This window comes from Platalea leucorodia (genome assembly GCF_965183815.1).
Source record: "Platalea leucorodia genome assembly, chromosome: 3".
In the NCBI taxonomy this organism is placed as follows: domain Eukaryota; kingdom Metazoa; phylum Chordata; class Aves; order Pelecaniformes; family Threskiornithidae; genus Platalea; species Platalea leucorodia.
Genome location: NC_138825.1, coordinates 29,687,938 through 29,714,457, shown reverse-complemented (window position 1 = coordinate 29,714,457; position 26,520 = coordinate 29,687,938). Strand labels below are relative to the sequence as shown.

Below are 26,520 nucleotides of genomic sequence, written 5' to 3'. Positions count from 1 at the left end.
GATTCACTCCCTACTGGGATATAGGCCAAGATTTTCAAAGTGATTGTTTATTTTGAATGCCTCTATTTTTTAAGGATCCAAAACCGAGAAATTTTAGAGAAGGGTGCCTTTAAAGAAGTGCAGAGCATGCATCTTTTAAAACTTATTTGTGTTTGGGGTGTGTCAATATGGCACGGACAAATGAAAATTAAAAAAAGGATGCAATCAAAATCCTTGTTCACTCTTCATCATTTCAGTGTCTGATCTTCGGTTTGCTGAATCGAGGCGAGCAGCTTTGGGTACTGCTGTGCTGGAACCCGGAATGTGTACCCTGCTGCGGTCCAGGCTGAAGGAAGCAAAGCTGAGCAGTGTGACAGCAGCCTGGCTCTGCGCTTCTCTTCCGTAACCTCCTAATTGCTCTAGGGCTTTACCTAGGATTTCGATGTGGTCTTCTGCTAAGATGGTGGTGAGATCAGTGCTGACTGTACCATGTGGGGAATAGATGTAACAGCAACAGAATATATATTATAATACATATATAACCTATGTATTCCATCTTTCTGTCCATCGTGTGGGTGAATCTAACCAGTGCAGGGGCACCAAGAAGACAGGCTTTTTAAAAAGACAGCATGAGCATGGGTGCTGTCAGGATAGCTGCCTTAGGGTTAACTTTTCCCTCAAATTCTTTCTTGCTAATACAGAGCAGTACTGTTTGGGTTGCAGAAGAAAGTTCATTTAAAAGAAATACTGGCGTGGAGTTAAAAAAAAAAAAAAAAAAAAAGTCCTGGAAGCATTTCTACAGGTTTTAGCTTTTTGAATGCCTATTTTTAGGACTAGATGTCAGCTGACATAGCTCCTTTAAAAATGCACTTTGGATTCAAGGAAAGAAAATAATGAAGTGTAAGCTGTAAAGTCTTAATTGTTAAAAGCACAACAATAGCTTAAAAACAGGCTGCAAAGCCTGCTCTCACAGCTGGAGGAAGGGATACTTTATTAATAGTTGCAAGGAATGGGTGGATAGGGCCTGAAAGAGGCAGCAGGGGATATAAAAAGAAGCCTTGTAACGTGAAACCATTGCCAAAACCCCTTACTGAACAATTTGTGAAAGAGCCTGCATCGCATAAGTATCAAGGTAATGCATGATGAACCCGATATAACAGCCTCTGACTGATATGCCTCACTGAAAGTTAAGGAGCACCGGTGCTGCGCTCCAGCTCTGCTGTGGTAGATAGTTGGGCAGGCTGGAGGTGAGCACACGTGGCTCACTAGTCAACAGCCTCTGTTTTCATGACTCAAAGTTTCTGGCTGGTAAGCCACAGATGATGGTTGTGGTGACTGGAGAGGGTACTTGCTGAATAATTATCACACTTCAGTATTGTATAATCTGATAAGTCCCCCAAATGTCCTTGCAACTGATAGCCAAGCTGCTCTGACCTGGGACAGTATCTCTGAACACTCATTTCCTGGGGGAGGTGGCAGGGAAGATCCCTCTCTAAAGAGATTTCGTGTAACTGCAATCCCCCCAAATTAAGTCCCCAATTTAAGTACAATTGCGTGTTTTCTGTGGCCAGGAGCTGACTGCACGGGAGATAAGAGGACCGCAAAATCCCCCTCGTTGCTCCAGCCTCTGCTGCAGAGCCTCTGTGCTCCCAGACTGCCTAGATGCCCAGCAGTGCAGTGTCCCACGTTAGGCTGTGACGGGTTGTTTATGACAGATCCAGGCTACTGCAATTTTCCAGTTATTCCTTAAAATAAGTCCTTAGGCAACTGCCAATAACCCCCAGAAGCTGGGAAAGCCTTGGGAGCAGAAGGGCTGCAGTGCTAGGGAAGTTTTGATTTCATTTGAAAGCATATATCCATAAAATCGCTTTAGCGCAGACTCCCCGTCTCATGCCGTGCTGACTCTGTGTGAGATCTGACATTGTTCTCCACTCTTCAATCACAAGAGCTCTAGGGCGGGGAGGGAGAGGAAATATAAGCAAAAATCTGAGCCTGATTTTTACCATCGTACAGATTTAATCTAAGTTGCCTGTGCCAATCATAATCCCTCCTTTCAGGTTTGTCCTTTCCATGTGGGTCAATGGCAACTCAATGCCTGATGCATCAAATCCAGGAACTTGCTGAGACTGTCAGTATCCCTGGCAGCATCACATGGCGCAGATGACACTTATTTTGACTGTTGTACATGGCAAATGTATTCTCAGGGCCAGTCTTTGCTGTGGGCATAGTATCAGCGTGGCTTCGCTGCTTCTCTACTGCTCCCCTCTGTTGTAAGCGTGTTGCACTGACAGGAAGCGTTGTCTTCACCTTAGTTTTAACCATGTTATTGGGTTTGCTTGTTGTTTTGCTTTTCCTAAAAGGATGTTTTCCTTTTTCACTAGATTGTAGCCAGTGTCATTGGAGTTGACGGGAATATCTGCTCCTGCTATTCTGCAGCAGATGTCCTTTCTAAAATCTTTCGGTTTCTTTCTGTATGCTGTACAAAGCAGGTATACCTTTTAATAGCTACTGTTTGTTTGCAAGGGGAATTGACAAGGTAGGTATTTCCTTGCAGCCTTTCCTGCACAACATTTTTTCTCCATCCTTATTGCTCTCTCTGGGTAGCACCAGTAAAGGGAGCAGCAGAGCTGCCAGATGAACTGCCATGTTGTTCAGGTTTGCTTTGGGTGGTGTAAGCAATCAGCTATTTAGAAGACCAGCCCTGCATTCATGTTGGTATTTCTGTGGCTATAACTGAAGTAAAAATGCAAAGGTAGATGTTGCTTGTGGCACTGCTGAGGAGAATTGGTGTTGCTAAGATGGTGGAGGAGTTGCATTTCCATGAGATGTTTGGGATTTTGTCTGCTGGATTCTTTTCTTTTCCTATACCACGCAAGAGAAATGTTTAAGGGGCTACCCTTTTACATACTCTGTAGGAACTTGTCCAGTCTAGTCATAAAAAGAGGGTGATTGCAACAGCATTCATTAATAACTTCCAGGTTGAGAATCCGTTTTCTTATTAAAGCCATGCTGGCATGTGACAGAAGGAGGGAGAACACCACTGCTCATCCTGTCCAAAGGGGGTATACATTTATTATTTCTGTTGGCACAGCCTGAAGTCTGGTTGGATTGGCTCCCTCTGCTCAAGTATGCTTTTGGTGAGAAAGGGCTCCCTTTCTTTCATACATCCTACCCGCGAATGCTAAATCATGGTTTGATTCCATGTTTCATCTGCGCCATACTGAAATATGTCCATCAGAATTTCCAGTTTGGTCCCAGAGAGGCCTTCCTTACAGTTTTCTAAATGATGAAAAGTTGATGTTAGAAATGCTGCTAGCCATGCATCTGATCCACAGAAAATATCACTTACATTAAAGGAAATAATTCAACCTCCTTTGTTCTTTTTACTCAGTTTGGGTTTAAAGTGTGCTGAGCAGCCTAGCTGCACCAGAACATGTTAATTGCTGCTGGGTGTTATTACTGTTATATTCCAGGAGAAACACATCCTTTGGCATGGTGATCCTGTGCTTCCTGAGACAGCAGGACTACTACTTTCAGTGACTGAGGCATGTTCCCAGTGAGCAGGGGCCCACACCCTGATTTTTTTGAGGTAGGCAACTCTGAAAGTAAGGTTATCTCCCTGCCTTTCTTTTACTGGCCTTTTTACTACTTTTAGGCATCGATTGCCTTCATGGGTCTTTTTTATGATTATAGCTACTACAAAATGCAGCTGGTTTGGGTTCCCCACCTAAATAGCTTGACCAAGAACCTATGATACTTGTCATTCTCCCTCTTCTTCAAAGCTAGACTATGATTAATGAAAACTTGCAGGTGGTTTGTTTAATACACTATTATTTTTTGAGATTGTTTTCTCTTCTCCCTCTCAGCATTGCAACTTGTGCAGCTTCCTTGTACTTTGTACCTTTTATTCAGAGTAAAAAAATAATTTTGCTCCTTACTTGGAGTTTGAACCCTTTGAAATGAAATCAAGTGAGTTTGCCTGTACTCAGCTGGTTAGGATCTTAAGAGTTTCTACTGTTTTTCTGTGTAGGAAGTGCCATAGCTGGTTAAAATAGATTTGATCTTTTACCTAATCCTCTAGATCAGCAGGTTAACTTGTGATTTTTTTTATCTACAGCAGTATCACAAAGTTGTAAGGCATCACTACAGTCTGACACTTCCATAAGAAAAAATGTGGGTTTAGCCAGGGTTTGTAAATCATAATGATATCTGAAGTTAGAGTCTATGAGTGCAGCTAGGCTATTGACTCAATTCTACAGAAAAAGAGAAGGTAGAAAAATACGAAGTACTGGTGATTCCATCACTGTCTCCAAAACCAGGACTAAGCATGATGACATAAACACAAATATATGACTATATAAACTATATAAGCATATATATAAAATATATATATGTATATATGCAATTCTGTACATGTTCTCCATCAGCTCTGGCCTCAATTAATGAAGTTACTAATATGCATGCCTTATACTATGTATCTATACATGTGATAGACATATGATAAAAATTAGACATGGGCAAAAATGCTTTGCAGAACTTGTGGTCCGAATGGCAAGATTTATCCCATATGAATGCCTACAGTGTGGTAACTGAAGTTCATTCCTCTGCTGTCCTAGTAAGTGGTAGCTGCTCTAGAAAGCCCTCTAAGCTTTCCATAACCAGATGTGCCACTAGTAATCTTTCCAAAATGTGATGTCAATGGAGCTGCAGCTGGTTAAAGGGCTATGCAGGGCAAAAAGTGGTATTAGTGGCTAATAAAGGCTAATTCTTTTGCAAGCAAAATTAGCTCGCTTCACTAGCTCGTTATGCCTTGAAGTGTCTGGCCATTGAACTATGCATCTGGCTCATTTGTTGCTCTCAAAGAGATCGCAACCTGACTGACAGATGTACTGGACTGGAAAAAAGTAGCCCAAATGAGTAAGACCAAGAGGACTTCAGTTTGTGCGACTTTAGGACAGTAGCAATCCATGCAAACAGGCTTAATAAGCAGAAGAGATGACCCCAACAAAGAATGTGTGTGATTTAGGTCCTGGCTCAGGGCACTAATTTTCCTCAAATAACTGGTTCCTAATGCAGAACTTTTTCGCCCACAGATGCTGCCTCCCACTGATGTTACACACGACTACCTAAAAGACCCAAATGTCCAGTAACTTGTTGCAGCAACCCTAAATAACTGCTAGAAACCTAATTTCCAGGGTCCCAGATCTTCTTGTGATGCTCTAAAATGATTTAAGCTGCACCAGAATAGCCTAAGCTCTGTGGATGTGTATTTATTTTTACTCACTGATGTTTTGGGGTAAATGCCACATCAGAGTGTTTTTATTATCAAGTTCCTGTTCCTGCACAATGCAGCTGTACCTATTCTAAACTCCATCAAAAGGGACCGTTTCCTTTTTTTCTTAATCTCAGATCAGTTTACCGAGAGCAGTTGTCCCCGACTTCCTTAAGCTTGCCCTGCATAAAAGCTTTTTTAAAGTCCTCCCTGCATCCTTTCTTTCCTTAGCGCATAGAAATGTGTGTGTATACATATAAACACGCACACACACACACGCCCATGCATATGTTAATCAGTTTCTGCTTCAGTCCTGTAGCCTTCCTTGTGCATGGTCAGACTGGCAAAGGACTCATGGAAATGGTTACTCCCAGAAAGTAGCAAAGCCCATGCTTCCTCGTGTACTTCGGGTGCTTCCAAATGGTTTTAAAGCCGCCTTTATTTATGAGATGGTTCAAATTTCTGAATTCTGTGATAATAGCACGCAGACAAATATGCACTAAGTTCAGGACTGATTACTTTTTCACTGTGGTATTGTTTTTGCAGGTGATTTGAGACTCAGTGTTAATACAGGTCATCAAGAGTGAGAGGCTGGTGATGTTGCCTTTAGTGCAATTAAACCCTTGAATGTTGTTCTTGGATTAAGAGTTTATAGAAACCACATGGGAATATCGGTTTATGTTGTTAAGCAAATTCTGGGTCCCAAATATTTTTTAATTATCAAACAGTATTTGAGTTAAAAGGAGACCTTGGACTAATGAATGAGTGAGTTTGGCTTCTGTAGCATGCCTGTGACATTGCTTTCTTTGCACCAGAGACCCCTGCGAAGTGCCGCCACCAGCATTTTGGTAGAGGGTGGAACAGGAAAGAGAAATCTCCCGTGAGAAGATCCATAGGTCCAACTCATCACTCCAAAAATGACAAAGGAGAGAACTACTAAATTATATAGAAATATGATGCTTGAAATTGGGCTTTTGCATCTGTGTTGTTTTGTTCCTTGTGAAATTTTTTCATATTAGCCATGGTTGGGTACAGCCTGGATGCCCAGCCCTGGGAGAGGCGAGAGATGGTGAGAGACAGCAGTATAAATGCTCTTTGCTTACTGAGGATCTCAGGAAATCATGCAAGATGAAACTCCCAGTATTTTCTTTTCTCACTAAAAGGGATATTTCTCATACAGAAAAAAAAATAAAGGCCCTTTGATCCAGTGGTAGACATAAAGATATACTTAAGAATTGTGCAGAGAGGAGTCTAACTTAGGGTGTTTAGTAAATGATAACTTTGCACATTGAAAAGATAATGAGAAATTACCGAAGTGAGATCTTGTAACAACCAGGATGGTAGAGAGGAGGATCGGAACTAACATTGGACCCAGAACAAAAGCATCCAACCAGGAAAGCATTTGTGGAGATAAGTTGCTTGCTTGTACATGAGAGATTGGTGCTGAAGAGCCCCCCTCTGTTTAGATGCCGCCACAGTTAAAATGGCAGAAATATGTCAACGCTGCTGACCATGCTCGGGCTGCAGGTGACAGCCACTTCTCCTCTGAATCTCAAGTATAGAAGTACTAGTACCATGTATTACCAGCAAAGACTGGTAGAATATGTAAAAATATCTTGACCTGATTGAAAAGTCAGTCGTCTGTTTCTTGCTGGATCAGACGGTTTCACTGTAAGGAAGCAAAGTACTGAAATGACGTAGAATGTGACATCTTCCTGCTCCCATTAGCTTTTACCATTGTCCTTCCTCTCAATTTGTGTTCCCTAGTAGAATAAATCTCAATTTTGTGTCCAATACAGTGAGTGGCAGGTTGCGATCCTTTTCATCCTTTTCTTATTATGGGCTACACTGTGGCCAGTGTTGTTACCTTTCCCTCTTCTTTGCCTGCTGAAGAAATTCAGCTCTATATTAATATTTTTGATTGTGTTGTGTTGTTATCACTGTACCTCCACGGTTTCAATTCTTCTTGGTACCCTCTTATCAAAGGCAAAAGTGCTGCTCAAACCTTTTTTTGCTTCTATAATCTCCCTGGTCTATCCTGCTGTAACTCTACATCTGAAGTTTTTTTCCCTGCTTTTCTGCCTTTAGTCTGTGAAGGTGGTTTTGTGCAAAAAATAACACCATGCTACAGCAATGGTGCAGTCGCCCCAGTGCTAAGCTGATAATGCAGACAGTGCTGAAGCATTTCTACTTTTGTGCTTTGAACTCCTTCTCGGAGCTGGTTTCCTGATTTGTCTTGTTAGCACTGATTTGCTTTGTACTCTTGAGTGCAATTGCTTGTTGGTAAGAGTTACAGCAACTAGATCCCCATTTTTCCCTAGCATAGGCAAAGCAGCAGTGACGACTGCCTCTCCCTGGTTTTTCCTTGGCAAACTTCCCAGAAAGATGTGTAGTTAATTGTAATTTGCTCTCTGTGGTCAGCAGCAATATCTCAGCTTTTAGTATCTCAACAGTGTCTCTATATTTAACTCTGTATGTGTCTAAGGCCTTATCTGCTCTCATACAGAGTAACTCCGTATTACAATTAAGTTGAATATACGCAGCAGAAACGATCGCATTTATTGTATATACAGTTAATTCCCTTTTCATTTGCTGTTTCATCTGCTTGTTGTGATTTCAAAACAAACAAACAAAAAACTCACCACCACTTTCTTTTGGAAAAATAATACCGCTTTCTGGGGAAGGCTTCCTCTGAGCATCTAGTATATCATACTAAAGCTGTTATTGAGTTTTAGGCAGAGAAGAAATTGTTTGTCAAAATGCTTCAAAAGAAACCATGAAATGAGCAGGCCATAAATCCAGGAGCAGCACAAGAGTGGGAATATGAGACCTGCAATAGGTAATCCGAGTCTTTTAGTCTAGCCTCCCCTATTTCCACTCTGGTGCTAAATATACTGCTGACGTCCTTGCAAGAAAACAAATGCACTGAGCCTGGACATCAGTGTTTTTGGAAGGGCAATGGGCACCGTTAGTTTAGGGTTAGTTTCATTTCTGTAAATTTCCTAGACGATACATGAAAAATAGAGGCCAAATTATTGTATTTGTGATTGTGGTGGTGAAGTTTGGCAAATATCAGATCATCTTAATAAAATGTTTAATTTTAAATCTAGCATTTCAATTGTAAAATATATTTTTAGTATAAATAAAGCTGACAACTTTCAATCCAGGTATATAGCATGCTCTCCAAGAACTCCTATTCTGGATTAAGTAAAATTTGCATTTGAAATGCATTAATAACTGTTGTAAGGCAAGAGGGTTATTTCAAAATGTTTAACTTGCCTGCAGCATTTGCATCAGATAAGTCAGCAGGACTTTGCTAGCCACTGTTGTATTGTATCTTATGCAGGAGACAGATAACCATCCCTGTGTCTCCTGGAATGAGCCTTTTCCTACTGTTGGTCAGGGGTAGTTTGTTTTTTTTTTACCTCTAACCTCAGGGAATGTAAGAAAAAGTGATATTATTGAAAAAACCCAAGGAAACAGATTCAGGTTAACTTGAAATTAAATTAAAAACTCAAATATTTTTTTGTGCGTGTAAAAATAGTATGTCGATTTTGAAACATAATTATCCAGCTCTTCCAGATTTCATGTCTTTCACCCATCACCATCTTCCCTGTCTAGTTTTATAATCATGCTTGGTCATCCCCAAACTGAATTTTTGGGGAAGTGTGTGATGTGCCACTTTGTACTCTTAGCACTGTTGATGGAGAACAGAAAGCCCATCCAGTGTTGTAAATGGCACCTCTTCAGGATTTTGCAGTTTCTCCTGAAATATTCTGCATTAATGACAGCAACTCTTGTTTTGAACTTTTATATGTAACTCTGTTTTATAATAGCTAACTAGGAATGGTTTCTCTTCAAAATGTTGATATAGCTTTGCAGCAAGCTTTTCAAGATCTCTTTCAGAATCTTTCTGTCACCATTCAATGAATAGTTCAAGTCTCTTTTTATAGCTTTGATCTCAGAATTTTCTAATTATTCCATTGTTAAATGAATTGTTTCATGGGTTTTAAAATATTAACTATTGTATACAAGTTGCTTATGAAATCAGGTAGGTCTTGTTAACGTGATTTATTTCAATGTGTTTTGTATAAACAGTAAATTTCACTAAATAATTATGAGTGTCTCGCAGATGAGTAATACTTTTTATAGTTTTTTTAATAAAAGACTTAATATGCCACCCCAATGCATGTGGATTCCTAACATCTGAATCTGATGTAAGTCACAGGGGTAAGGACTGGCATGTGCCACATGTCAGACATGGTGCGTCATGGCTTGTATGTGGGAGCACCCGCATCAGGTTGTGCCTCGCTGTGCCCCTTTCTCTCCAGGGGCACAGTCTCAAGTGGCAGTGGAAGGACCACGGTGTCAGCTTTCCAGCAGAGCATCCCTCTTCCCGGCCTCTGTGAGGGACAGTTGCCCCTGTTCAGGGATTGCCCCCTGAGGCTGTCACCTCTAAGGGGATTACAGAGCTGTGTGCTAGCTGTTTCTGGTGGGTCGGGATCCCAGCTTTAGAGTGAGGAAGCAAAGCTGCCCTGGAGATGCATGAGAGCAGTATCGCTGTAGTGCAAATTAGGGGGAGGCAAACAGAAGCATACGTCTTTTATGTGTGAGACTAGATGGGCTCTATAAAGCTTGGGAAGTGCTGCTTTTTGCTGATTTTTCCATTCTAGGCCCTACAGCAAGCTTACCGCTGGCTGACTCCAGAGAATCACCTCGTGATTCCAAGTTGCATTTTCTCCATCTAAAAAATCAGGGGTAAGGATCAAAGTATCTTGAGATAGTGGGATGAAAAGAACCATGTTTATTATGATTATACTGCTTGCTGTTAATATCAGAAAGGGAGATACTATGTTCTTACATTCGGAAAGAATCAAATGCTGTGAAACTAGTGGAATTGTAACAATAGCATGAGGAATGCTGGTAAAATACCAGCATGACATGGCTTGAGTTAGAAATATTATATTTTTTGCCACATGTTAGGAACCACTAACCCCGGTGGCTACTGTAACTGATTAAGAATTGTATGGGAATCTGTTTTCAATATCTGTGATTTAAAAATATCTTGGAATGTAACACTGGAAAAGAAAATATATTTCCTGAAATCTGCCTCAATGCCATTTTGTCACTGTCTAATTTCTGTTTTTCTCATGTGGTTTTTTTTACTTTTTTTTTTTTAAATTATTATTTTAAACACCATTTCTTCGTTTTCCCAAAGAACTGACATTTATCAGAGGTCACATGCTGAAAATCAGCTGTGTAGTTATACATGCTCTTTTTTTTTCAGGGGGAATGTAAGCATTTCAGGGAGAAGAATCTATTTGTCTTCCTGATTTCTAGAAGAAAAATAGGAAGGAAACTTGAAATGTTTTCTGTATGCTTCTGTCATGTCTATTGATTATTTCTTTTTCCTTAAAAATTTAACCATGACAACTGAAAGGATCTGGTAAAACAGGTTAGGTTTTTTCAGTTCTTATGGTCTCTACTTAAACTGCGTTAAGCACTTAAACTCAGCCTGACTAAACTGGAATGGATGCATTAAAGAAGAATTATCTTCTGTTTTGTAATAAGGAAATGAAAACTGTTGAGCTACAAGTATCATCATGGACACTTTTCTTCATAACCAGCTTAAACAGCTTTAACTCACTGATAGTATCATTTCTGCCCTGTGGACTTGAAAGCTCAGTGAGAAGACTTTCCCATGCCATAGAGAAGCACAGGATATCAACAGTTCTGAGACCAATTTCTAGCTCTGACACAGATTTCTCTGTGGCTTAGAACAAATTTTTTCTTCCTCATATGTTTTAGCTTACCAGCTATACAAAAACTCTGAAGTGCATGTGCTTGAAAATACTTTAAAGCAGTGAGGTGAAAGTTTAAAAATTCTTTAAAAGAAGTTTCCGTGAGGCCTCAGTCTGCTTCTGCAGTTGTCAGTGGAAGTTTTCCCATAGATTTAAATGGTCAGAGTTAGGTTTAGACTAAGTTCTGTTAAAATCCCAGCTATAAAGAGCTTTGTAAATTTAAAGTATTGTTGTCAGCAATTGCTTTCACTTAAATTAGTGACTTTCTGTAGGTATTCATGTTAACAAGGTTTCTAGTCTCCCTGACACTTCATTCAGATTAGAACTTGATTCTCCTGAGCTGTACTAGGAAGTATTCAGGCAATTAATTTAGTTGGCCCGATTCTTCCCCTTTCATCCACCTAAAAACATACCTGCCATCATCCTCAAAGCCATATCAAAAAAGCAGCTCATGCCTGAAATGTGAATTGGTACTGCCAGGTTGTCCCAGGACTTGACAGGTTCAGCATCTACATATTTGTCTATGGACCAGTGGTGAGCTGATTATATCCCCCTGCTAATTGATCCTGCATCTCCTATACACCTGTTGGCTTTCTAAGGTGGTAGTAGGTACCTTGTTGCTTTGGAAGGCTCAGGTGGGTAGCTTGTATGGCCAGAGGGTTGGCCACAGCTATGCAGATGGTCCCCAGTTGCTTCCTCAAGGTCACTCTCCTCAACTTTTTTTTTCGTTGAACTCCAGTGAGCTTGCTCTGGCCTGTGCTTCAATGTTCTGGTATGGGCTGAAGCAGATAGGACCTGAATGATAACTGGCACCAGCAGCAGCCTAAGAGCATGTGGTCTCCTGCTGCCTTGCTAGCTGTCCTAATGGCCATGCAAACATTTTATGCAGGAATGATTTCAAAGTGGCATTCCTCTAGACTGCACATCAATGGGAACGGTTCCACCAGAGAGCAGGCCTGTCTGTCTACTTCTATCAAAGACTGCAGTTGCAGGCTCCCGATAGAAAACTATGTATGTAGCATCCTACAGCAAGCCAGTGGAAGATGCAAATCTAAATGCAAAAATAGGTATTCCAGCAAGGCAGAACTTTTCTCAATGTCAGACTGAATCTAGTGGGTCTTCAGCCTGGGAGCAATGCTGCCAAATGGTTTGTATACAGTAGCAATGCTTAGCAGCAAACTATTGAGCAGACAGATGGAGGGACAACAAGTTCTTATAGTCTCAAGAAACCTTTCAAGTGCAGTATTCTGATTTGGGGAATTTTGCCCTCAGTGTCAGGAAAAGAATTCCCCTAGATGGACTTGGCTGCTTAAAAGCTCTGTGATTTTAATAAGGTTATTGTGGACATCAGAACTTCAGAAGCTGAAATGATGTAAGGTGTTGGAATAAATGTATATGCAGAGTTTGGTCTTCGTGGCTTTACAGAATTACTCACACTTCCTTTATTTAAAAAAGGAACCACATTTCCCACGTCCTAAAAGCGACAGTCCTATAGTGAAAAGAACAACTTGGTAATCCTCAGCTCGATGATAGGGGTCAGTGAGACGCAGAAATAAGTGTTCCATGAACACACTGATGCAGATGCACATGCAGGGGTTAAAGGGTTCACAGCTCAGAGGAAATAGTATAGTGACTAAAAGCTACCTGGTAAACAAGGTCAGCTCTGAGGCTATTGTGAGTTTTATACTCAGTGGCCATAACACTCCTACTCTAAAAAAGCTTATTTAATTTTCACTACAAGTGTAGAATGCCCAGATGAAGCAGTTCTTTTATAATTGGAATTGGCTGAGTTACTTTTCATGGTTGGAACTGAACTAGAGAGATGGTCAAAAATATTTGAATGGTCTTGGCATGTTTGGTACTGTGTAACTACTGACAAAATATAAATGATTACATGGTAACTAGAAAGATGCATGACAGGTTAGTAGTCTGAGAATGCCTTGGCAAATTAGATTAATGACTGCACGGGAGACACTCTGGTACAGGTCCCATTAGTCATATCATAGAATCATAGAATACCAGGTTGGAAGGGACCTCGAGGATCATCTGGTCCAACCTTTTTACCACAATCTAGACGAGATGGCCCAGCACCTCGTATGAGGTGCTCATACGAGCATGTTTGAGAATGAGATGTGTCCAGAAGCTTGAGCAAACACAGTCTGAACCAAGTGCTCATCCTGTTAATAGAAAAGACTCCCAGAGTCATACCATCGTGATCCGTCTTTCCGTGTGTGTTCACACATCCTGTTGTCTGATCCATGAAGCTGCAATGACTGGTCGGGGCACTTGCAGTCAGTTGTTCAAAGACACTTAGGGCAAACAGGTGTTTAGTGGAATTGCCAGAAGCTATCAGATACTTACTACTTTTGATTTAATGATGATTTTATGAAAATCCAACCTAGGGCTAGGTCCACCAAAGAACTTCTGTGGTCTAATGCACCTAACGGAATTTATCCAGAAAAGATGTACTATACTGTGCTGATGACCATGCCTGGGCACCCCGGGAGGGAATGCACAAAACTCTGCACATACCAAGGAAGCAACTGATAGCAGGTAGGAATTGTTTGGAAGAAGGATAGGACTTAGCTTACTTCACCTTTCTCTGCATTCAGGATGCAGTTCAGCCTCCTTCCTCCCAGGGCCCTCAGCCATGAACTGTTGTTGAGTGACGCAGCTTGGCGCTGAATGGCTAACATGATCTTCTGCAGTTTCCCAATGTACAAACAGCTCCCCAAAACTCTTTAGCCAGTTGTAGGCCCTTCTTGAGCTCCTAAAAATGTCTCCTTTTCAGCAGCTTTTCAAAGTGCTAATTTGCAGCCCACTGCTCCTTTTCTCACATTGTCTTTACTCCCTCTAAAATAAATCTCTCCTTCCCTGACCCTACTTAAGTTGTCTTGTAGTGGTTACAGACACCAGCCTCCCAATTCAGTAGGACTAACACTGATACTGACCTCCTATTTAATTTCTTTGCTGATTAGAATTAGTCTCTCCAACTGTTGTCTCAATGATCAGTCTTTTTGCAGCACTGATATTTTTTAGCTCTACAAACTCTTGCATTTTCTAGCCTGATGAAAGGTCCACACAATCAGCTAGTGTAACCATTTATACAGCACAATCCATGGAAATATACATAATAAGAAGGGAAAACTTTAGCCTTGTTTATGGTCATTTATGGTCATGTGCTGAAGTACCGTAACTGGTTTTAGATATTTTGTTTAAAAAGAAGTTGGCTAAATCTTGAGCTATGTAAGAAAAGTGATGGTAGGCTTGCAAAATAAGACCCACGGTATGATGTTGACAGAATTAATCATGTTAATTCCAGGAAGTTTAAAGTGACCTCGTATTGTCCACAATAAAAAGGAAATGAAAAAAAAGACAATATTTGGTTATTCTCATCAGTTAGAAAGAAAGAAAGAAAAAAAAAAAGTGGCCCTAAGCATTGTGAGGGGAAAATTAGGATTATATATCAGGGAAAAGTTTATAAACATAAGGATTCATAGCCAAGGAAACCAGCTGCCAAACGAAGCTTTGGAATCAGCACCACTGAAGATATTCAGGGCTCGGCTAGACATCCATCTATCAAAAAAGGATAAAGAAATCAGTCCAGCCACAATGTACGGATAATCCAACAGAGTCCCCTGCCAAATTTCTATCCCAAATAGTGTATGATTTAGTTGGAATGGAAAAGGAAAGCACTTTGGCTTGCTAGATCTTTCACTGATATAATCTTAAAAGCACAAATTTTTCTGTCTTTTACAAAAATTCCTTGTGACTTTTTAAAAAAAAATTATTTATTGTAACTGGAGTGTGTAGGCTTTGCTGCAGTTTCAGACACATTGATCCTAGCTTAGAATGTTATTAGATTTTATTGACATTTTTAAAAAAAATCTATTTTAGGATAAAAAAATAGCTCTTAGAATGAAAGATTGTTTCATGACTTCTTTTCATAACAATTTTCTGGATGTTGTCAGATCACTGATACCAAGCCTGAGGAAAGACTGTCAGGAAGATATTTAATTTTTTGCATGTTTAATTAGAGGTATGAAGGATGGTAAGACTGGAGGGTTAGGATGGTTATAATGGTATAGTTAGCTTTTTACCTCTGTCATGACTTCAAATACAGATATTTCTCATTCACTACTTCTGAGTTACTGTTCAGACAGGTGGTAATGACCTAGTTCTACTGGGTAGGTAGGTAACACTCATACAGTACAGTGTTCAAGACTGAATTGAGCTGGCAGGCTAAGACTACTGGTCATTAAGAACTGGGGTTCAGATTTTTAAGGGTATCTAGGCCTTTAACATTCAAGTAGTTGCCTGTTGCAATTTTGAGGAGTTTGAAAGCACTCATCTTGAGCTGAAGTAAGTGGAGTTAAGGTACCTAAGCTCTTTACGGAAAGCCAAGTAGACATTTCTCTGGATCATTGAACACCTTTAAAATTATAGATTAGCACCCTCAACAAATTTTCAGTGAAACTCTGATTCACCACTTTTCAATGCAGCCTCAATAAGCCTCTGATTTCCCCATTGTTCATACCAGCACATACTGTAAAAGAGAAGATGGATGACAGTTTGTTAGCTTTCAAGTATACTGCTGCAAGCATAGTCTCCTTTCACGGCAATGTCTTCCAAAGCATCAGTCATACCAGAGATAGCAGGCTAGCACAGAGATGAAGCAGATAATACAGTTTAAAGGGGCTGTTTCAGAAATGGAATTAGCCTTAAATAACAAATGAATCTTCAGACTAATTGAGCGAGTACTGGTTATCTGCAGAAATGTAACACATAGAATTTAATATTTGCAAGCACAGCATCGTCCATACCTTGCATTCCCTAATTTGTACTGTAAAAATTAGTGCTAGTTTCTAAGAAATGCTGTAGAGAAGATCAAGGCTAATTCTTTGCAAGAGTAAGTCTGCCACGTTGTCACTCTGCATTATGAAAATGTGTCACATGATGGAAGGGAAGTACGAATATCTGCTATCTGATGTATACAATTGAAAAGGGAAAACACAGAGTGAAATCATCAAGCCACATTAGCCAAAGTGAACAGATAAGAAAGGGTATAACACTGGAATTGTAAACAATCAAGCAGAGATTACACCTCTGTGTAGAACTGTGCATGCTTTTTAAATGTGAAAACTAAAATGTTGATAGTAGAAAATAAAAAAAAAATCTAGCGCTGTTTATCACAGAAAATGTTCAAAATGCTGTATGGATGGAGCAATAATAGTCACGCGTATAAAAAAATGCTATCTTGTGTGTCACTTGAAACTGGTCTGCGAACGACACAACTTACAAGCATGGAAATTAACTGCCACTGGACTGCAACTGGGCTCATGTACGTATGTGCATCCTGTGCTCTCACACCCAGCTTGTTGCCATAGCTCTGACGGCGTCACCGACTGTGTGCCACAGCTCTCGCTGCTGCCCCGCCAGCCTGGCCTGGCATCCAGCACACCCTTCTCAGCTACCACAGGAAACAGGTCTTGCATATGCTGCTCATCGCCTCTATCTTCCCTTCTGAACGTTTCTGTGAAACCACATGTGCTCAAGTTTGTAAATATGGACATCAGATAAAATGCAAGAAAGCCTCACCATCGGAAGATCTTGCCTTTGAATGTGGCAGAGTCTCTGTTTTCCTCGTTCCTTCCCCCTCCGCCATCGAGAGAGAAACCACGACGACAGGAAGAGTGCACCATTTCCTCTTGAAGAGACTCATTACTGCTGTCAGTAGCTCACATTTACCCAGATTATGCTCTTTCAGTGTTGACGCACTTTCAGCTGCACAAAATATGAGACATACCTGTATGTTTTAAGTCACTTAAATAGGGCATTTTGGTAGAGGAAACAGTCAAATCAGGTTACCACATAACGGGAGCTTTTATAGTTGACCATTCAGGCAGTGCTGCTGACTGCTGAGCTAGCTCTTAGTAAGAATGTGCAAGTTGTGCTGTTTTTACTTGTTACTTGTCTAGCACTGGACTTGTTTGGAATAATTAATTTATTCTTGCAGGTACAGGTGTATATCTGGCAACAAGAATTTAGAGGAATTTTCTGAAGCTAATAGAATTCTCACAAGACTTCCATTGAGGAGGGAGAGAGAAAACCTTGCTGAAAGAAGCTTTGAATGAACTTTAGAAAAAAGGTCCAAATACATTTGACATTCCCCTCAAAATACTCACATATTTGCCTGTGTCGAGCACACTTCATTACCCTTGTCATGCCGCTTCATAACTTCATGTTAACTCTTTATATTTTACCCACTCACCTAGTTCAGTGGGTTTTATTCCCTGGTTTTCAGCTACTACCCTTTCCCAGTTTTCACTCTTTCCAGCTTGCACACAGACACCATCTGGCTTTACCCCCGGGGTTTCTTAGACAAGGGCAGTCTAGTTAGCCTTGTGAAATCCAAACCCCAGGCAAAACAAAAAGTGTACAAAACCTCCACAAGACAGGCTTTCTCACTTCTGCATGAGGGGCATCTACATTACCCATAACAACTGTCAGAACAGAAATCACATCTTGAGCAGTAAGTTATCTTCTCAACCAACCTACTCTTTTCCCCAAACTTTTCCTTTCAGTTTACTGGAGTTACTACAAGTCTGTTCCAGTCAAGAGAAAGTTTGACTAGTGTGTGTGTAATTACAGAGCTTCAGAGTAGAACATCACGTAAGAAACTGTCTATAAAAATGCTTGGAATAAAGTAGATTGAGAACAGATTTACTAAAGAAATTAGGAAGTCATTCCAGCGTTCTTCTCTGTTCTAAATAACATAGTGCAAATAAATCTCTGAGGCAAGATTCTGGACAAAGACATTCCTTTGAAAAGAGACCACAAGATTCCTGGTCTTCTTAATGGAGAAAACAGAAAGAGTTGGTCTCAGTCTGGAACTCTCAAAATGCTGATTCTTTTGAACAATGTGGACAAGTACAGAATATTGTCCAATGTATTCATCCTTGAGCAAAAATAAACCAAATTTCTGTGTGCTCTGACTGTCTCATAGGAGCTGAAAAAAAAAATAACCGCTCCCTTTCTTTTTTATGTTTGCTAGTTTCCAAAGTTTCTAAAGGAATTTATTTGGGCAAGGCATTTCGAGCTGTATATCTGATTTTCCCTGAGAAATTATGATCTTGTTGCACAGTTCAGTGGTTTGGAGCCAGATATTCTTTTATTTCAGGCTTTGGGAATCTGAAGTCACTGGAGAACTGTGTATCTACATAGGTGCTATTCCCTAGTGCTGGCCCCAGAGTGAGGACTGAGGTGAGTTCTCCACAACACCACAGCCATGCCAACTTCTAAACTATAAAGATTTCATCTTTCTTTTTCATTGTTTGTTGTATTTTGTTGTCTCTCCTGATTTAACGGTTATTCCTGTGTGTCTTCAAAGGAAGAATACATACCACGGTCCTGCTCTAACAGCATAGGCTCAGTGAAACGAAGAAGACAAGCAAGTTTTCTTCTGTTGTACACCATGGAAAGGTAAAAACATAATCAGTCACTTTCTCTGCTTGGCAGTCACAAGATTGGAAAGGAGGGTGTATGTAGCAATAGTTGGAGACCAGCGATAGAGATAATAACTTTCAACCTTGTTAAATGCCCTGTGAAAAGCAGTGTATATTGCTGTCTGCTCTCAATATGACTGAGGTTGTATGACATTTAGGTGACAAAAGACAGGTATGTAAGAAGTAGGTGACATATCAGATGTGCTATCTTTGCTTTACAGTGTTCCCCAGTGAAAACAACAATTTCACTTTGATTTAATGACTATGCCCTGATGACATTGCTAGGTTTACATTTTGACATGATCAGAAGAGTAGAAGTAGACTGGCTGATGTTAGCAGGGAGCAGTGTCTGATATTAATTAGGTAGTTAGAATTTTGCAGTCTAGACCTGGGTTTTTGTTGCTCTTTGAGCTTTCTTCTAAAATGGCAGCCTTTTCAGTCAACACTGTACAAAGAAAAAACTTGCTGGTTGAAATTCTTGTGTCAGTTAACAAACTCAGATATTTAGTAAGAGTCTTAGAAGGGTGACTTTTAAAGGATGTGAGATGTAAATCAGTAATCTCTGTTTTTAATCACAGTGGATGCACAGGTTCCCTTTGAGTCCTAATGAAGGAATTTGGAGCTGGAGACCACAACATGTTTGAATTAATTTTGATGTTCATTTTGCAGATTTCCAAGGCATCTAAGACGTGGCTAATAATAATAGCAGGTGTTGTCTGTTTCTCTCAGCATGTGGCATGAAAGTAGTGTGGTCACACAGCTATGCATTATTTACATGGTGTCAACATGTCAGCAAGTGGGATGGCAGAGGGCCAGATTAAATCACTTCTGATTTTAAATACAGGACACTGAATAATAATGCTGTGTCACACTTGAGGACACTGGAATCTGGCAAATCAGCAGTAGCTCAATGTGCCAAGCTCATTTGAATGGTTCCCCCCCCCCCCCCCCACCAAAGGATGAAGGAATCAAAATCAAGAGTCAAGGAAACTGTGTAAAGTTTTGTTCTGTTTTGTTTTGTTTTGTTTTGTTTTTCCTTGAAGCAGAAGATTGTATCCAGTAAAGAGACACTCTTTGATCGCTTAATATAAAGATGCATGGGTCTCTGCCCTCAGGCAGGAGTGTCTACTCCTGAGAATGGGCAACCACCCTATGGTACATCTGTTTGCCATTTATCGTTGTTGTCTCTGTAAGTGGTAAATCTGTTTGGTATGATTACTTTCTTTCAGTAGTTTTTTGTAGAAGCTAGCACAACAGGTCCAGAGTCTCACATCGTTAAGTGTATTTTTAAGAGGCAATCACATTATTTAGAATGGGTTCTTTAAGGGTTTGAGGTCTCCCAAGAAAATCTAGGAGTGCTATTCTCAGCCATTGTTTCTTCTGCACCAGCTCTGATTTCTGTATCACTCCTAGACCTGGTTCACCTTACCAGCTGGTAAAAAACCTAACTCAGCAAAATAAAAACATGAATAGTTTTCTCTTGGTTTAGTAATCCAGTTGCGTTCACTGAGGAGCTACGTGAAAATCAGAGAAAGTGGAAGGTAAGGAATGGGCCTACATGCCAGGGAAGGAAGGATGCAGGGAGAAGTAGAGCAAGCAGGACTGTTAGATGAGCAGCTCCTGTGCACAGCAGCTATCTACAACAGTTGAAGGAAAAAAAATGTATAATAAAAATACCGTAAATAGAAGCTTCTGTCATGGGATGTACCTTCAAATACTTTACCCAGGAAAGTGAATGTCACTGTTCTCATTTTATAGGTAGGGTAACCGAGGGTGTGATGCAACTTGTTTGTGTTGGCACAGTAGAGCTGCGGACTAAAGCACAAATGGCCTTAACTCCTAATCAAGGACACTGCTTGCTGGCCCTCTGTAATGAGTATCCCTAGGACAGTGAAGTCAGCTGCTGGAGAGTGAGATTTGTGTTCATGGGGAAGATGAGACCCCAGCAGTGCACTCTCCTAGCTAGTACTCAACGGTCTCTTGGCAGCATTGTGTTGTTTCCTGCAATCAGCTCTGCCAGCGAATCTTCTTTGCAGATCCTATCCTCAACAGCTTTCTTTTATGTCCGTTGCATAAAGCTGAACTCTGTCCTCGATAGGAGCTGAACATTTAGGATGAGAGGAAACGGCCTCAAGTTGCGCCAGGGGAGGTTTAGATTGGATATTAGAAAAAAATTCTTCACCGAAAGGGTTATCAAGCACTGGAACAGGCTGCCCAGGGAAGTGGTTGAATCACCATTTAAAAGACATGTAGATATGGCACTTAGGGACATGGTTTAGTGGTGGACTTGGCAGTGCTAGGTTTACGGTTGGACCTGATGATCTTAAAGGTCTTGTCCAACCTAAATGATTCTATGAATTCAGCCATACTGCACAACCTCATCCTAGAATGGTTAATGCACAAGGAGAGAGCTGTTGGAAGGTTAAAAGAAGCATCCAAAATACTGGGATTCATTTTACCTTGTCACCATAATACCCTTTTTATGAAACTAGAGCTATGTATGCTCGTAAAATCCTTTTGCTTTTTTTATTTTAAAGGATAATGCAACCATTGGAGTCTGTGTGCAGTTCTTTCAAGTTAAATGCTTAGTTCAACATTCCACTTCCATTTCCTGGTAGAAAATGTTTTATATGAAAGCAACTTTAACCTTTCAGAAGGGTTCATTTACTGTTACATTTGGTAACAGCTTTCCAAAAAGTGCAGTCTGCATTTGGCATATTATAGGTTCTGGTTTTAATATTGGTTTAGGAAAGAAGAAAAAGAGTCATATGGCATAAGTCAGAAATAAAATATTGTGCCAGAATTCTCTCTATACATGAATTCACCCTGTGAGTGAGTGGTTTAAAGCAAGTCTGATCACTTAAAGCCAAGACTTGGGCTCAATCTATGCGTGAACCAGCTGGTAACAAATAACACATTCAACTCTCGGTCACAGGAAACTGTTAGGTTGCCTTTTTATAGACAACTACAGCCCTACAGCTCCTGAAGCACAAGGGAATATCATACAGACTTGGAAAGTGTTGAACACCTACCATATGCACATAAAGAAGGGTAATAAAGATGAAAGGCCTGAACTGAGCTTTAATTCCTATTTTTCTGCTTTTGATTTATCAGCTGCTTCTGCATTGCTGCAATTTTCTTTGGCCTAAAATTAGGTAGAAGATGTTTGAATTGCTTAGTTTGATCAAATCAGTCAAACTTAGGCTTCCCCCTCTTTCAGTAGAACAGATGATAAATGTAAAACTTTAAAGTACTTTCCTGCTTTCTTTTCAGCATTATTGTGCGTTCATTTCAGAAGTGCTGACTGCTATAACAATCCACTGCAGTGGGCAGTTCCCAGCCATGTGTCATTGTTACGGATGTGCTGCAGTCATGCTGAGACGGGTACTGAACTGGTAGAGCTGTATCAAGGTGACACTGAACTAGAGTTAGGGATGACTTGGTTGGGTGCAGAGCCATAAAAACATGGCTGAGCTGCTTTTGGGACCTTAACAGCTTCTCTGCATAGTGCTGCAGTATGCTGTGGGACTATCTCAGCTGTCAGGTTTGCTCAGGAGTCTCTGCACTGTGGTCCATTGCCATGTATGGATGTATTCTGGGAATTATCCTCCACAGGACTTCTGCCATCAATAAGCACCTCCTACAGAATAAAGGGCCTTCAGACAGGCCTGGCCATGAGTGAGACAATAAAGGCTAATTCTCTGTGCTGCTGGGCCTCAGATTCTAATAAAGGACTCAGAACTTGTAAGGGTAAAGCTTCAAAGTAAGTACAGATTTACAGAGGGAGCGCAGATAAGAGGGTTGTAGCCCACCCATTAAGACCACCTGGTCTTAATATATGGTAGCAGTCAGCCTTTGTGCGGCACACTCTTTCCATATCCTAACGCTGTTCCAGGGAGTCTGATTTCCAAGAATTGTGCTGGCGATGTACTCGTCAAAGATGGGTGCACTACAGAGGCTAAGTCTGTCAGTCATACATAATAGTTTTATCACCCCTTGAACTGTGGCAGCTAAATCTGACAGTGATGGTGAAGCAGAACCGTAGTAAAATAATGTTTATGACATTTAATTTCACTAATCTTTTCTGATGATGAATGCATGTCCAATGCTTTGAAGATGGAAAGGTCTGCAAAAATGCAAAGTATTATTTTATCTGGAAATGTGTTTTGTGGCATCCCAAAGAGTATTCACATTTCTTATTCCTTTTTTGTGCATGTGCAGGAGTTCTCGTGAATTTTCAGCAATGAGTCCATATGGGAATAATTTCATTGTGAGAAGAAGGCTTCCATTCTATCATGAAAAAAGGCTGCATGGAAATTACGGAAAGCTACAGAAGAAAGTATCAGTCATTGTTTGAAAGCATTGTGGCCTATGGAGATGGAAACCAGAATGTGGATTTGCCTCCAAATTTTATAAGCTTCTAGAAACCCAAATGATGAGAAACAAATGCGAAAAGTTCACAAAAGTAGTGGTTGCTTAAAAAAAAAAAAAAATTCTTAGAGTCCTGTTGCTTTTATGATGAACAGACCTGGCGAGAAGGATATTAATTATCTTGAATACCATTGTTTAAACAGCTAGAGCTATTCCCAGTATTTTTTGGTTGCCACCTAGATTAGTGTTATACTCCTCGGTTACTAACAATGAAGTTATCAGTCACTGGAACAAATTATTAAGAGGAACAGTGAGCTTACCATTTCTTGAAGTCTTCAAACTGAGAGTGGATGGTATGCTTTAGCAAACAATGGAGACACAGCTGGGTGAAATTATATGGTTGTACTAAAGAGAAGGGAACATGAGATATTCTATGTGGTCCTTTCTACCCTTAAGAACTATAGGTCTATAATTTCACAAATACCGTTGCAAAGAACTCCTTAGAAGTAGTGATGACCATAACAGCAATCTACTCCTGATTTGGGGTAGATTATTCCAAAGTATTTAAAAAAATTACAGGCTGTAGTATTGTTTCTACATGTTTCTGTCACTACAAGTCATATTACTAGCATAATTTTACAATATTGGAAATCCCTTTTTGAGGACTAAAGAGACCCTTCCTCTCCCCCAAACAGCTCAATGTACTTCAGTTCATGAAAGAGTGTATAAACAAGTAAGCATACATGCTGCTGCTTTCCTACCTGATGTATTTCAGTCATTAAAATCTGGAATAAGTAAGTGAGATTCACTCAGTGAAATAAAAGACAACCCATGATGGAAATTCTAAGACACTTCTCATTATTGTAGGCCATTTCAAAGCTAAACTTTAATTTTCTCCTCCCTGTAGGGTGATCTTGCACACTGTTTAAAAGAGAACCTTAAAAGAAGATTTTTTTTTTTCCCCCATAGCAGTTCTCCAGTTGAGAGCAGCTAAACCATTTTTTTCCCCAGATTTCCAGTGGTTTTGGGCATTGGGCGCTGCAGAAACTTAAATCTAGTGGAACAGTTGGTAGCTTGGGAAAGCTATATTTGACTGAACAGCTGGACATGAAAAGAAATAGTTGTTCCATCTTGAGATGTATTTTTCTTACTATAAAGAAAGAAGGAATTAAGTGACTACATGCTTGGAAGAAAGACCTTGCCATTTCATGATGGCTCTCAAACATCACCTTTATAACTCCATTGAACGGTTTCTCTGATAAAAAACTCGTAGCCTACACAACAAGGGGTTTTGACTATATGTATAACATATACTGTTATTGGCTGTTATTGGCGATCACCACAATGGTCACCAAAGGTATTCCTTCAGCATGGTTAAACCGTCTCATTAATCATAAAACAAAATTACTCCTGTGCCAGTATGTCTTCCACTCACAGAGGTGGGTTTGGCAGCATAGCTAGGACAGCATAGTTGGGATGTCCTAACTAAAACTAGAAGATCTGAAAAAAAATAATGGTATAGTTGTTCAACTATTTCAGGGAAAGCTGATGATTTTGTGTCCAGAATGGATATGCATAATTCCAGAGGCAGATTTTTAGATTGTAGTCAATGGCTAGTTACCCTTGTTTCTGTGATTGTCTAAAACTCTCTTCGTGGCTCACTTCTTCTATATATGCATGTTGTGCCTAAATAAATATCTCAGCTGTCCCTCAGCTGGAGGGCTGTCTGCAAGACATGCTTTAGCCAAACACAGTGTGTCACTCAGATACAATGAAGGGAGCACAATATAAGAGATCCCAGAGGAAATTTGATAGCTTGTCATATATAGGCATTCAGATTGCTTTATCAAGCAGTCTTTTCTGGTCTTAAGTTCCATAAATTTATAACTTGTGCTGATTCAAATAAGTTCAACTTTCTCAGCTACTGTGTTTTGCACTCTTGAGAAAAGAGAATTGGAAAAGCTAGATGCTGAAAAAGAGGAGTAGCCTCTGACTACTCTTAAGCTTTTCAAATATATTATCCTTTAAAAACAAACAAACAAACCAGTTTGTCAGAACAGTTTCAGCATCAACAGTGACTAATCTGTTTGCCATGCAAAGACCATAGTAAAATATTGGTATGTACATTTAATACTTTGATTTCATGAATCTACAAGAACAATTTTAGATTGATTTGGCTGAAGGAACTCCTCAGTTTTAGTCCCCTAAAGACCATCTGTGTGGCTCTCTTCTAAAAAGTATAATAATAAAAATTAAAAAAAAGGGGAAGGGGAATAAGAAGTCGCTAAACATTTGAAAGGCTGGAGGTCTAGACTACGTTTCCATTCATCAAGGTGGTTTTCAAAAATAATTTTTGAGCCACACTGCAAGGAAACTGGGAAGAGCTTGAACTGCTAATGTTCCCTTTGCTGTGTGGATATAGAGAAAACAGTTTTCTTGTCACACAAGGATTCTGTTGATTTTGAAATTTTAGGCCTGGCATGGGGCTCAGTGAATATATGAGTGACTTAAGAAACAAACAAACATATTTCATTTTAATGCTGACCTTTTTTTTTTCTTTTTTAACTTTCTAATATAAACTAAATTAAGTTTCAACAGGAGAAGATGCTTTTAACCGCAAAAACAAGACTTTGTTTTAAAAATGTTGTAATGGCACATTTCTAGAATTTCAAAACCTGTTTTTCCAATTTTTTTGAGGACAGGAAGCTCTTCTGGGAATAATTTCAGTTTTGATGAATTGTCAGTTGTGATCATCTCTCTTCTTCTCTATGAAAGCCCTGTTCTCACTCCCAACTCTAAACCCAGTCTTCTAATACTTTCCAGAAGTCTAAGGTATGATTGCCTTAGTTACCTTACTGATGCATTAGAGTAAGACATAGATTTTGGGCAACTATCTTTATCCACTGGTGCAATAAGACAACAGCGAGAGTGTTGCAATGATCATAATTGGGATTCTTCTTCCTCTACAAGTACTTCAGATTGTAATAATTCTGTGTTTTGCGCTTCTGTGGTTCACATACATACTGTTTCATGTCAATTATTGGTTCACAATTTGTTAACAACTAGATGTGAGTTGCACGTATGCTAGAAAGTCATTTTATTAACACACTGCATGCTTTTTTCCATTACACCTGTCAAGGAGGATTATTTTCCTATAAGTAATGACCATGGTTGTGTTGATGGCATAAAATCTGATGCCTTCAGTGAAAGATTACTAATGAACTCTGCTTTAAGAAGTCTGGATGGCTCTTATCCCTGGAAATGAACACTGGACTTTTTTTCAGTTTTGATGGCAATATTTGTGTATATTTGCATTACCCTAGAAATAAATTCCTTTCATGATTTTACTGAATGGACCATCTATTCTGCTAGGAAGAAACTAAGGCACAAATTGCCCTGCAGCCAGAGGAGCCACTCTGCAGGCTGGAGATGGAGGAGGCACCAGTGGTGGAACGGAAACACCAAGGGCTGGGTGAGGTCTGCACAAATCCTGCCAAATTATCCCAGTGAAAGTCCTTATGTTTCTTTCCTGTGTGAGAAGAGAAATCCAAGTTCAGAGCTCTGGAAAGAGGAGCTGGTTCATAAGTATTGA

The 26,520-nt window shown here is 40.0% G+C and overlaps 1 long non-coding RNA gene across 15 annotated transcripts in view; it reads left to right on the top strand.

The window, feature by feature from the left end:
* Positions 1-26,212, top strand: part of LOC309588482 — a 48,325-nt gene extending 22,113 nt beyond the window's left edge. For 7 of the 15 annotated variants that reach the window (XR_014227775.1, XR_014227776.1, XR_014227777.1 and 4 more), the window contains 5 exons: positions 237-10,009; positions 17,069-17,200; positions 18,233-18,315; positions 18,443-18,534; positions 22,779-26,212. This is a non-coding gene — a long non-coding RNA (uncharacterized lncRNA). Of the gene's footprint in view, positions 1-236; positions 10,010-17,068; positions 17,585-18,232; positions 18,316-18,442; positions 18,535-19,135; positions 19,236-22,778 lie in introns of all 15 variants that reach the window. The other 8 variants (XR_014227779.1, XR_014227782.1, XR_014227783.1 and 5 more) reach the window with 8 other exon arrangements.
* Positions 26,213-26,520: the final 308 nt, after the last annotated feature.